We start from the raw sequence: 12,895 nt of genomic DNA, 5'->3' as shown, positions 1-12,895 counted from the left end.
TAATTCCTTTGTTCCTGTGGGGGTGGGCTAGGAGGTGCTCCGCTGCAGCGCTGTGACTGCTTCCACTGCTATTTCTGTGCAGGTCACGCGGGATCAATGCAGCAGAGCACCGCTGTTGGGTGCGCCGGTAATTTGCAAAAAGGCCCCATGGGCTGCCTTAGGTGGTGCCTGTTTCACTGTGAAACTCCACTATTACTCTTATGGTGTTGGGCGGAGAACTGACCAGTATCTGAATGCCTTGATGTTTACATTTCCTGGTGCGCCATATTAAGACGGAAATTGTTATTGTGCTGATTGATCTGCTCTACTGTGCTCGCAATCTTACTGATATGACTCGATCTTTGTATGTTGTTTATTATTTTTTCTTCAGTTTCTATATGATTTTTGTATTTATGGTTTCATCAAAAAACAAAAATGTACTATTGCAATGTGTCATTCTAGAAGTCGGCAATCCCTCTGTGAGAATATCTGATTATTGGTTATTGCTTCAAATGATGCTTCTTGATATTTATCTTGATTCCTCTGTATGTAAGAGTGGATTGCTTCTTTGTGCTATAAACAGATTTAAAGTATATCTTTTTCATGTTAGTGAGCATACTTTTCTTTGCAGATGTGAGTACAAGCATATAATAATATGAGCGTGGATCAGATGTATTAAACCCAGAAGAAAAAAAAACTTCTGAGCAAAAGTGTTTGAACTACCTTTTGGCAGTGTTGGGCAATGTTCCCATTGGTGATATGTGAGAACATTACACGGTGCACTGGTTTTATGCAGAAAATGATGACCATAGTGTTGGTAACAAAACATGGTGTCAAAATCAGACGAATCATCCAACATTTAATCTTTTGAAAATGCCGCAAACAGTTCAAAATCTGCAGCATATTATTTACAGTCTCAAAATTCCAATCATCAGAGTATGTACTGGAGGTGATAATATTATTCAAAGAAATTTTGTATTACATGCAGTATTTTTAAAAGTTCAGTGGGACCAAATACATCATATGAAACTCTGTCCCAAACTGTTCCGTCAGGAACTGGAACTGCTTTAATGTTCACATAGGACTGGTCTTTCTGTTCACGTTGAGATGACGTATGAGGTTTCAGTAACAAGATCACATGTGATACTGCAGAGTGTTCTGGGAGATAATGTTCATTCACGAGCAAGAAAAAGACAGTCACTAAACCTATCCAGAAGAGTAGGAACAGTATGCCAGTTGCTATCCAAAGCTGTAGCCATATGGAAAATTGACAAAATTGATGAAGTAGCCAGATGCAGTTCGATCTATCTTTGGTAGCTCAGCAGATTTCGTTGAACTTGAATATGTCTCCTGTAGAGGCATACAAATGTAGATGTTAGTGGTAGGCCGAATTGATATGTGTTTTTCATTTGTGTTTTGATGTTCAATTCCAATAGGAAGGAGTTCCAATTCATTGTTGGTAACTCCATTACTACATATAGAAGTCTCTTCAAATGTTATCAATCTTTCTGTCTGAACCTCCTGTATGGTAGCGAGAGGAGAGCGGCGGCTACCCAGGAGTCCAAGTGGCCTACTATTCAGGATCGCCACATAGTGTGGTTCGATCAGATCAATGGAGATAAATCTCTGTTCTTTTTTGCCGGCAAGAGGCAGAAGAAGTACTGTTCTTGTTCCTTCAACAGCCAGGACAGGTACACCTCAAGTTCTTTCTTGTCCACAATCTTTTCTCTGAGCAGGTCCCCAACGCTTGGGATCCAGGCAGGTATTGCAGTTCTGACTTTGCTTCCAACGTGGCGGTGCATTTTACTTGCACGTTACTTTGTAGTGCCCAGAATTCATTGAGTTCCTGTAAAACAGCCAAATGATTATCGATGTCAAATGTTTTTCATCCACCACTGTGCTGCCACAATCGAGATCTGATAACCACATGCTCACCTCAAAAGGGACCTTGTAAGGAGTATGTCCTCCAAGGGAACTTCTTGGCATGTTGTTAAGTGCTCTCTGAACTCCATATAGATGGTTGACCCAACTGCCACCCAAACCTAATACCCTTGCTGTTAAAGATTGCTTTAAGTCCCGGTTTTTCCTTTCCACTACCAAATTTCCCTTGGGATGGTACGTAGAGGAGTACCGCAATGCAACACTCAAACTTCCCATGGCTTCCTTGTAAGCCTGAGAGCTAAACACTGGGCCATGACCATTAAGGAAATGTGTGAACTGCATATATCCCTATGAAGACTCGCAAATCCATAATAACATTTCAGGCATCAGCCGAACGATGAGGCCAAACCCACAGGAATCTAGAGCATGAATCCACTGCCACCAAGATGTACTTGTAAGCCCCATCAGATTGTAAGGAAATGAAGTGGTCCAAATAGACACATGCAAGAGGTCTGTCTGATATCAGTAGTGGTGTTTGAGGTGGAGGTGCTACAGTTCAATGCTTTTTCTTCTGACAGATGTCGCACTTAAGGACAAATACTTTTGTCTATGTTGTTAAACCTGGCCACCAATGGCGTTGTTTCAGTAGTGAAACTTTTGCAGTAATCCCTGCGTGTGCTGAACCCAGACCCTTGTGTGCAGCTAGAACTAAACCTAATCTGCGATCCATGTATGGTATTACTCTATCCCCCATTCCTGAAATCAGAGCATACGGAATAATTTGCATATCTAACTTGTAGGAGTACTTGAGTGGAAAACGTTTTGGAATGACTGAGCTGTTTCTGCGTGAAGCAAAGACAGCTTCCATTATGTCTCTGTCTACTCTCGTTTTTGAATGAGCAATTGCAGCAATGGCAGCAGTACGCACAGTCGCCTTGGCTGCTTCATCAGCCAATGAATTCCCTTCAACGTGAAACCCATCACGTTGATGACTCAGCGTGTGCATCACATGAGCTCTCGGCAAGTCTTTTTTCAGATCTGCCACTTGTTTCCAAAGCAATTTGTTCTTTATTGTGCAACCTTTTGAGTCTTTAAACCCATTCTGACCACAGTAGTGAAGATATTCATTGTAAGACTGGACACAGTAAAATGAATTACACACTATAAGTTTGGGGAATTCCTGATCCGTATTTATTAGTGCCAGTAATAGGGCTTTTAATTCTACCAGCGGTGCCGTGCAGTCTCGTAAAGACTGTGTCTTCATACAGCTAGGATGGTACTTGCCTTCCCACATACGTCCTTTTACAATCCACACACTGCACTGTATTGCCTTTTAGTTCCTACGGCTGGCTGGGCAGATCTGTCAGTGCAAATAATGTATTCATACTGATCTAGAGGTATTATTACATTTAGGAGTGGATATTCCTGTTTGAGTTGCAGGAATGCTTGTGTTTTTAATGTATCTGTTGCAGTGACAGAATTAGCCCATTGTACTCATCATGGATGTAAAGCTTTAGCATTTGGAACGCTTGCCTTTGTAAGGCCGGTACTGGAGTTACTACAATTATTTGTTTCCCCTGAGCCAGTGCTCTTTCTCTCACTACAGCAGCAGGGATGAGACAAAGTGAGCAAGAGTGACTGAGCGAAATGTACTGTACTGTTTCCACGGAATGTATGACGTTACAACGCATACATTTACAACGCATGCTTTTACAATGCAGTTTTTACATCGCGCAACATCCTTTACAATGCACTCCATTACATCGCATGACACTGCATCACATTTTTAGAAACTACCTTTACAACGCATTCCATTACATCGCATTATACCTTTACAACACATACCATTACAACGCATACCATTACATTGCATTTAAGGTAAGTATTGTATAGTATGGGGGTAAAAATGACGATTCTAATTCCAGGGGGGGTCAACAGATGGGTAAGTGTTAGATAGTGTAGGGGTAAAAATTACAAATCTAACTCCAGGGGATGCAACAGTAGGGTAAGTGTTGGATAGTGTAGGTGTAGAAATTACTATTCTAACTTCAGGTGGTGCAACAGTAGGGCAAGATTTGGATATTGTAGGGGTACTATGCGTTGTAATGGTATGCATTGTAATGGTATGCATTGTAATGCCTGCGTTGTAGTGACATGCGATGTAGTGTCATGCGATGTAGTTTCATGTGTTGTAATATCTGCGATGTAGTGACATGCATTGTAAAAGATGTTGTGATGTAATGACTGCATTGTAAGTGTAGTGCGATGTAATGGTTGCGTTGTAAAGGATGTATCCGGTTTCCACGATCCCTGAGGTATCAGGGTTGTAATGTTCGAGAGTTGCCTGAAACTATTCTCTCCTTGGTAAGAGGAGTATGAAGTGGCACTTTGAGAAAGCTGGTATACAGGCAAACATATCCGGTGGGGGTGTTTAGAATCAGTCTGGACACCAGTCCCACAGTTTATTATGTCTAAAACTGAGGATCCAATATAGATGTATAGGAACTACACGGCATTACACACATGTTTAGGGAAGAAGCACAGCAGGCACTTTAGCACTGATTAACAGTGGTAAAGTGCTCAGAGTCACAAGGCCAACAAAAAGATACAGCAAAACATGGAGGTAAAAAGCAAAAAGATTGAGGGAAGACCACCCTAAAGATGCCAGGTCTACCAGCACCTCTCTTGACAAATGCTCTTAAGGCTGTCCAGCTCTTGCCCCCCCCCCCAATGCATGATCACATGCAACAATAGTTCCAATTTTTTAAAAAGGATCCAAGGGAAACCCAAAGTGCTATCAGCCCACATCATTAATAAATTCAACTGCCAAGGTAATGGGCAGGATCCTATTAAAACAGCTGCAAACCTAGGCATCTAACAATAACGCCCTCTCCAATCTCCAGTTTGGGTTCCGTATCGGCCTAGGGACTGTAGAGCAAAACCTCAATCCATGCCTGCTAATAAACAAGTACACTGTAGCAAAGGAAGGCAAAATGTATGCAGCCTATCTGGATCAGAGCTTGGCCCTTGACTTAGTCAATAGGTCAAACCTCTGGGCAATCATGGCTGAGCTGGGGGGCGGGCCCAGTATCATAGACTTATTGAGGTCGCTTCACTCAAAGGTAACTGCAAGTGAGAGATACAGTTCAGCCAAAGAAACTGCAGAAAGTTTTAGACTTGAATGTGGCTTACGTCATGGGTGCCTGTGCCCCACCCCCCTTCTCTTTTCGCGGGATGTCAACAGTTTAGAGCGGCATTTATTAAACTCTAGAACGGACTGCCCCATGGTAGGCAAACGCAGTGTACCGGCCCTGGTCTATGCCGACGATACTGTTCTGCTGGCCAGGACTGCAAGCAATTACTAGATCAAATTTGAGCCTTTATGACCAGTCTAGACCTGCTGGTAAACAAGTCAAAACCCCACATTATGGTTTTTGGCTGCCGTGTCAAGGAAAGCAGGGCATTCTTTTTCAATGGAACAAAGATTAGCAAGTCCCCTCTTACTCCTATCTGGGAATACTATTTTATGATAGGCTGACTTGGAACACTGAAAGCCGGCAGTGCAACTGCCCTTGCCAGGAGCATTAAAGAGGTCTTAGGCTTCATGGCCAGACTAAACAGCAAGCCAATTAATGAGCTGCTAGTAATCTACAAGCCCACGTGCCGCCCAGGCGCAACATATGGGGCTGGCTTCTGGGGCATCTGCGATCAACCGGGGCAGGAGAGGGTAGAAAGTGGATTTATAGGACGACTGCTTGCTGTACCTATATCCACTAACAACTATATATGCCACACGGAAATTGGGCTAGGGTATAGAAGTGACTTTGTGAGGCTCCAGTCTCTTTTGTTATGGTTGAAAATATGGATGAAGGGGGAAACCATATCGAATAGAACAATCTTGGCTGACTGACTGAATCTGGAAAAAAGTTCCAAAATGGTTTGCACACATATCCAAGACCTGCAACAGGCTGGATCTAGACGAGTTATTCTAGAACTGCAGTACTTTCAAGCCCATTTTCTAGAAACCTCCGACTAAACTCGTTTTAGCAAATATGTGCTGAGGAAAGGAGGTTAACAAATTCTGGAATGCTCACGGTCGCCGACCATGTTCGAATCAGTACCTGCCCTGGCATTGAGCAATACCTTTTATGGGTTAATAATTTGCACCTCAGGTTTTTGCTAGTAAGACTACACCTAAATACCATCCATTTTCTTGGTGCACACCCCAGGCCAGCTATGTTTTTGCTAACCTCCCTGTGTGTCCTTGCGATGGACTTTCTACACAGAGCAGCAGCACTTTATTCTCGTTTGAAAACATTATTTTTTGCTATGGTCTGTGTTCATTCTACCACTCCTGGAGCAGGCAAACTTAAGGCAGCGTAGGGTTGCCATGGAGTTTTTGCAAAAGCTACAACTATGAGGTCAGGTTATTTGACTGCAGTTTCCATACAGCGGGCCATTTGTTTACGCTCTGTATTCGCCCCATGAAACAGTATTTTATCTGTCTGTGTGCCACATTCTTGTTCTGACGTTCTCTGATTTAACATGATTATGGATTTTAATGATCGATTTTACACACTTTTGTGTGTTTTATTGCACTTTGATTTATTGTTGTTGGTTTATGGACAATGAACGAACGATGTAAGAATCTTATGCAAGGTTAAACCGACAAAAGCACTTTTCATACTTGCACCTTAGGCATGCTTTTTTATATATGAACAGTTAGACCCTAATACAAAGGCACTGGGATTTATGCCCGCCTGTCCATAAAAGGCTCTTTACTAAATCTCGTCTAAATCGTGTAACCTGGTGGACTCCGTGAGGTTTTTGTTAACGGATGTGTTTTGTAACTAGAGGGACATGTTGCTTTACTATACTTTACAGCTACCCTCCTCCATTCGCCCAGCACTTTATGATTTGCTCAGTAGGTAATTTCTACAGCTTCTGCCCTTCTGCAATTTTTATGTATGATATATTTCTTATGCAACTGTACTTTTATGATTTTAACTAAAATCGAATAAAGGAATGAGTGGCTCGTGCTCTCTCACTTTCCTTTCTTTGAATGGAATTTTAGTTTGTGGTTGTGCAGGTGATTATCAGTGTTTATATGTCTACACTGATGATGGCTGTTTCCCTTTCATGAGGGTCTATCAGTTAGTAACACCATCTATGACCTTGCATATTTTTATTAGACATTATTTTTAAAGGAGATATTTTTAAAAACAGTGTATATTTGTTTTGCTTAAATTTAATTTGATATTCATGTTTTAATTTAGCCAGATTTTTACAAAATGATTGTAAATCAATGCATGTTGGGGGAAAAAACGGTCCCAGGATGCTTGTTTCTGGTTCAGGGAAGACCTGGCTTGGCAGTTTGGGCTGGACTGTTCCCATGAGGCACAGGATCAAGACGGATTTGCATATAGCTGGGTCTGAACTGAGGTGGCGAAGTGAGCTAAAGAATGATGAATGATTCAACCCAGATCTGTAACTGGGGGTGAATGTCTGAAAAGCTTCAGCACTCCGTCCATCATCTCCTTGTGTTTACTTTGCATAGCAGATCTCTACACCACCAGTGTGTGTGCAAGATTTCCAGGTTCCACTCTCAACATGCTAGGGTTATGCAACAGCTGCATATTGATACAGATGGCAGACCTAGCGCCAAGGAGAGCCTGGCTTGTTGGTAAGTTTAAAAATTCTGTTAATGTGATTTTTGTTGAGAGGTTGTGGCCTTTCAAACATAATTTCACTTTCGTTTGATTTTGTGATTATATTTTTAGAGGACTCTATGTATCCTCGTTGTACGTGGTTTGTAACATCCAACAATGCCAGAGAGAGTCAACTTCAATCAAGTCCAGGTGCAAGCAAGAGCTCCTGTTGAGCAGGAATTTGGGCTCCTGAAGGACCTGGAAAAGACCAGAGAGATACTCCGCTACTCGCCTGAGAAGGTCTGCAGGATTGGTATGCTACTCTACATGCTCCACAACACTGGTGTACAAAGAAATATTCTATTCGTCCCAGACGATGATTGCCGGGGGAACCCCAGGATGATAGTGGTTGGATGAATCCGCAAGTTGACAATGAGGAGGATGAAGGCAGTGACCTCACGGGTGAACTCGTTGAACACGTCTTTGCCTGATTGCAAGGGACTTTAAGGAAAGTGTATTTTTTTACATTCCTTATATACATATAGAAAACAAAGCAACCTGTCTCCCCTACATTGAGTTTTTTTTATAGTACACACTCAAAATATTATTGGTTTCATCAGGAGTCCTGCTTTTCTTACATGTATTCCCTATGGATACATCCTCTTTTGCAATTCCTGCTACTAATCCACTAATTACTTTTCAGCCTTTTTTTTATTATAGTCGATTGTGTTTGTTTTTTAAATGTGTTCTGAAAGTACAGGAGTATATTGTCAGAATCTTACATATAATGATGCGCATGCTATATGACATTTTCTTTTTTACATCTATAGGCTTCACTGACATAATATTGTTGCATACAATATCGAAATAACAAAATATTGGAGCTTTGGAGCTAAAGCTGATTCAGTAAAGACTAGGAGTTGTCTCAGGACCGGGAAGAGGAGCTGGCTGCGCCTCGAGGGGCTGTAGACCCAGCCCTGGCTGGGTTCCTAGTTCAGGGTTTCAGAGGTGGGTCTGCCTCAGAACCGAGGATTACAAGTTGGCGCGGCTCGTCCCATCGGAGCTGGCTCAGTCTGGGATTGAGTGCTGAGCTGTCTCGGGACATGATGGGAGCTGCAAAGGCAGACTGGCTTGGGGCCTAAAAGTCCCGGCTGACTGTCTCAGGACAAGGGGTGGAGCTCGACCCCTGAGGACCCGAGAACTTGGGATGGAGGTGTGACAAGGCCTGGGAGTTCCAGATGGACCCGAGGTGGAAGGCCCGGGAGCTAGTTGGGCTTGCCCTGGAAGCTGGGAGCTAGGGCTGGCTCCCTCCCCCGTCCCTCCGCAGGCACTGCTCCCGTGCCTACAGGACGAGGCTGCTGGCTGGAACTCTGCTGCTCTGCAGCGGGAGGCGAGGGAGGGAGTGCAAAGTAGGAATGAAGCCAACGAATGGATGTTGGGTGGACGGAAGGGACGAGAGGAGCCAGGCATGACATGTAAAGGAGCGACGGATTGCAGGTGAGGAAAGAGCGGGGTACATTGAGACGAGGGAGGGGAGGACCGAAGGAAAGGAGATATTGGAACAGGAAGGGTGAGGAAGATACGTGAGGGATGATGGAACGATGGCAGGATGAAGGAATGAAAGAAGGGATAGGGTGGTGGGGAGAGAAGGAGGGAACAAGTGAGGAGCGGGAGGGAGGAGAGACGGAGGGCAGCTATGGGAGGGCGGGCTAGAGGGGGGAATAGGGGAATCATTGAAGGAAAAGGGGCGGGCCCAGGAGGATGCTGATGCTGCGCGGGCAGCCTGTCCCCGGGATGCATCGCTGCGAGGAACGGCTCTGAGAGCAGCAGGAGGGACGCGAGCGAGAATGTGTAAATGACCCATTGTGTGTGCTCTGAGCTAAGCACCGAGAGCAGAGCCGGCGCGCCTGGCCAGGAGGGATCCGAGGGGCAGGGCGCACAGATCCAGCGGTCCCGGAGACACCTGCATGGTGCAGCCACAAACGAGGCAGTCGGAGAGCTCAGGCGTGCGGGAGGATCTGCGGGGAGAGACGTCCGCCTTGTCAGAATTGAAAGGGGTGGTCTGGACTTCGGAAACATGGTCATCTGAGAGGGCTGGAGAGATGGATGTCACGGAGGTCTCAATAGCGCTCAGAAGCCCGGGGAGATCGAAATCTGAGCGGACCGAGGTGATCTGGAAAGGATGGAGTGATTGACACCTGAGAGAATCGAGGAGATCCGAGCAGTGGGGAGAGGTTGACATCTGATGGGACCGAAGGGATCTGAGAGCTCGTGAGAGATCGGAAGGTCCAGAGAGAGGGGCGTGAGGGTCAAGAGAAAACTGACCCGCAGGAGCGATCTTGAGATCAGGAGAGCTTTGGGCGAAAACAAACGCTCCCAGCGAGACGTTCCTCTGAAAGGACCAGGGGAGAGGGGCATTCGAGAGATTCAGCGAGAAGGAAGAAGAATGGCACCAGAGGTAGTACATTTATTTATCACTGATTTATTGGGCGCCACGCGCTGCTCACGGGCCGCTTCAGTGCGCCACATCCGACGCCCGGAAGGGATGGACTGCTGGGGTCCTGAAGAGATCTGAGGGGTCGCGAGTCTAGGGTGTCCGAGGTCCGGAGCGATCTGAGGCGCTGGAGCCGTGGACATCGGAGGAGGCCAGAGAGATGGGCAAGGCGCGCACAAGAGAAAGGTAGAGTGCAGCCCTTCACCAAAGCTAGAGAAACTGGCAGAAGCAGCACAAACTCACGGAACCCGAGGGAGGGCAAGAAACTGCACTGGGAGAGCTGCGGGCACCCCGCAGCACTGAGCATCACAAGCAGCAAAGAGCACAGGGTATCTGTCACACAGCATATCAGAGAGCACGCGACGGACCATGCTTCACTCTTTCAATTACATTAACAAAGAGCAAAGCCTACCACAGAGAACGCAAACAGCACTGCTCATTATACTTTCGAACTATATATATATATATACATATATATATATATATATATATATATATATATATATATATATATATATATATATATATATGTATATAGTTATATATATATGTATGTGTGTGTATATATAGATATGTATATGTATGTATGTGTATATATATATATATATATATATATATATATATATATATATATATATATATATATATATATATATATATATATATATATGTATATATATGATTGGATGTATGCGTATATGTTTCATAACCTGAACAGGTGGCCGATTTTTGCTACCGGTTTGTAGGACTTTAGGCATACTACTTTAGAACTGAGTATTATTTTGTAGGGACCACTAGAGGTCCTGATGAATAAGCAGTAGGGGACTGCTTATGAAACATGTCGACCAGGTAGCTAGCTAATAGCTCTACCATAAACCCCCCTTTTTAACGTTCCCAGCCAGAGAAGTTAATAAAATATATTTTTTCTACTAGCCAGGGAATGTTAATTTTTTTAATTTTGCACTCACATACTTAGGTCCCTACACCTCACTGATATCACCTACACTGAACCAACACATAGCCTTTTGTCACAACAATATCAGTGCTCCCACGTAGTTCGTAGGTCGTAGCATGCCCCGCCCCGTAGAGGGACGGGAAGACCCCATGATGAAGCATGACACTAAGGGATTCTTAGTGTGTGAGGGATATTTTAAAAGCACATAGTGCCCTCATCTTGTCATTCTAAGAGAGAGCCTAGTTCCGCACTTATATATTAGATATTCACTAGAAAAACATAAAAATGAGTCACAATTACACTTTTATATAGAACAATTCAACACGACACGAGCAGCAACAGCTCTAACACTCAAACAGTAATTTCTAACAGAACACCACGGACCGACGAATGACACACAGCACCATGCATCACTTTATGAAGAACACAGCACGATGCACAGGCAGGCATGCTTAGATAGCACATCACATTGCTCTGGACGACACAACCAACAAATTGCATCGCACCATAAGTAAAGCGGAGGGCGCACCACTCACCACCATCCACCACAAATCACCAACAAAACCCTGCATCCATGGCACAAACAAGACGGTACCTAAAAAAGCACATGCAGTACGGCCCATGATACATCCCAGCCAGTCCACCGCAAAGTGCAAAGAGCCCGGGCGTCCCACAGCACTAACAGTAGCGAATCCTACAACTGTGACAATCACAGAGCACACACAAAAATGAGCATCACACTGTACAAGTAACACTGTGCTCACCACTTACAATATTACTGTCTATCACACAGCACACACAACACAGATCATCACGCGATACAAAGCACTGTGCAGCGTATTACACAGTGCATCACAGAGCATAGACAGCATTACTATCGTTGTGTATCAAAGAGCACACACAACACAGCTGATCACACATCACACACAGCACTATCCAGCAGACACCACAGCTATCAATGCACGTCACAACACAAACAGTAGATGTTTTATTGTACTTTGCATCATATAAATAAAAAAAACACTGTTCACTATAGACAGCACATGACCCCACTCATCACACAATAAAAGCAAACTGCATCACACTACAGAGTCAGCCCTGTAATTAAAACAGCACCAATACCACAGTGCATCACAACGCACAAATATCAGTGTTCGTCCCAAAGCACTGACGGTGTCGTCCATCACAATTACTAACATTTGGACTCACAGCACGACCAGCACTGTGCAACACAAAGCACAAATGGCACAGAACATGAAAACTTCGCCCGTTACAAAAAATACAACATTGTGTGGCACAACACACAAAGATCACTCTGCACCACACACATCCGTATATCGCACAGGAGAAAAGACACTGTGGAACACACAGCAAAGGCAGACCTGCTATATATAAAACAGCAGACATACCAATGTGCATCACAGCTCACAAAAAACAGTGAGAATCACACAGCGCAGTCCATCACACTTACAATCAGCATTCTGAATCATAGCACTGAGCATAAAGGACATCACTCATAGCAAGAGACAACATTGTGCACCACAACGAACAAACAGCACTCTACACAACAAACCAATGAGCATCGCACCGGGGGGAATACATTGTGTGACACACAGCACAGGCCGCTCTGTACACAAAACAGCACCCATTCCACTGTGCACCACAACGCACAAGCATCAGTGCTCCTCACAAAGCACTAACGCTGCATTCCATCACATTTACAAACAACATTTGAATCACAGCCCCGCCGGTACTGTGCATCACACAGCACAAACTGCAAAGCATAAACTACATAGCTCATTGAAAGTCGAAATTGTGCATCACAACACACAAACAGCACTGTGCCTCACAAACCACAAACAGCACAGTCCATATCATTCACAGGAGCATCGCCCAGGAGCAAAGACACTGTGCGACTCGAGCATTGGCAGCAGACCA

The 12,895-nt window shown here is 44.3% G+C and overlaps 1 protein-coding gene across 1 annotated transcript in view; it reads left to right on the top strand.

The window, feature by feature from the left end:
* Positions 1 to 9,437: 9,437 nt before the first annotated feature.
* MINAR1 (membrane integral NOTCH2 associated receptor 1) overlaps positions 9,438 to 12,895 on the top strand; it is a 283,103-nt gene continuing 279,645 nt past the window's right edge. Inside the window, exon 1 of the mRNA XM_086957895.1 lies at positions 9,438 to 10,188. The gene's annotated coding sequence lies outside the window, so the exon portion shown is untranslated. The remainder of the gene's footprint in view (positions 10,189 to 12,895) is intronic.

The sequence above is a fragment of the Lissotriton vulgaris genome, chromosome 2_1, assembly GCF_964263255.1.
Source record: "Lissotriton vulgaris chromosome 2_1, aLisVul1.2, whole genome shotgun sequence".
NCBI classification, from domain to species: Eukaryota; Metazoa; Chordata; class Amphibia; order Caudata; family Salamandridae; genus Lissotriton; species Lissotriton vulgaris.
This window is presented reverse-complemented; position numbering and strand designations above follow the sequence as displayed.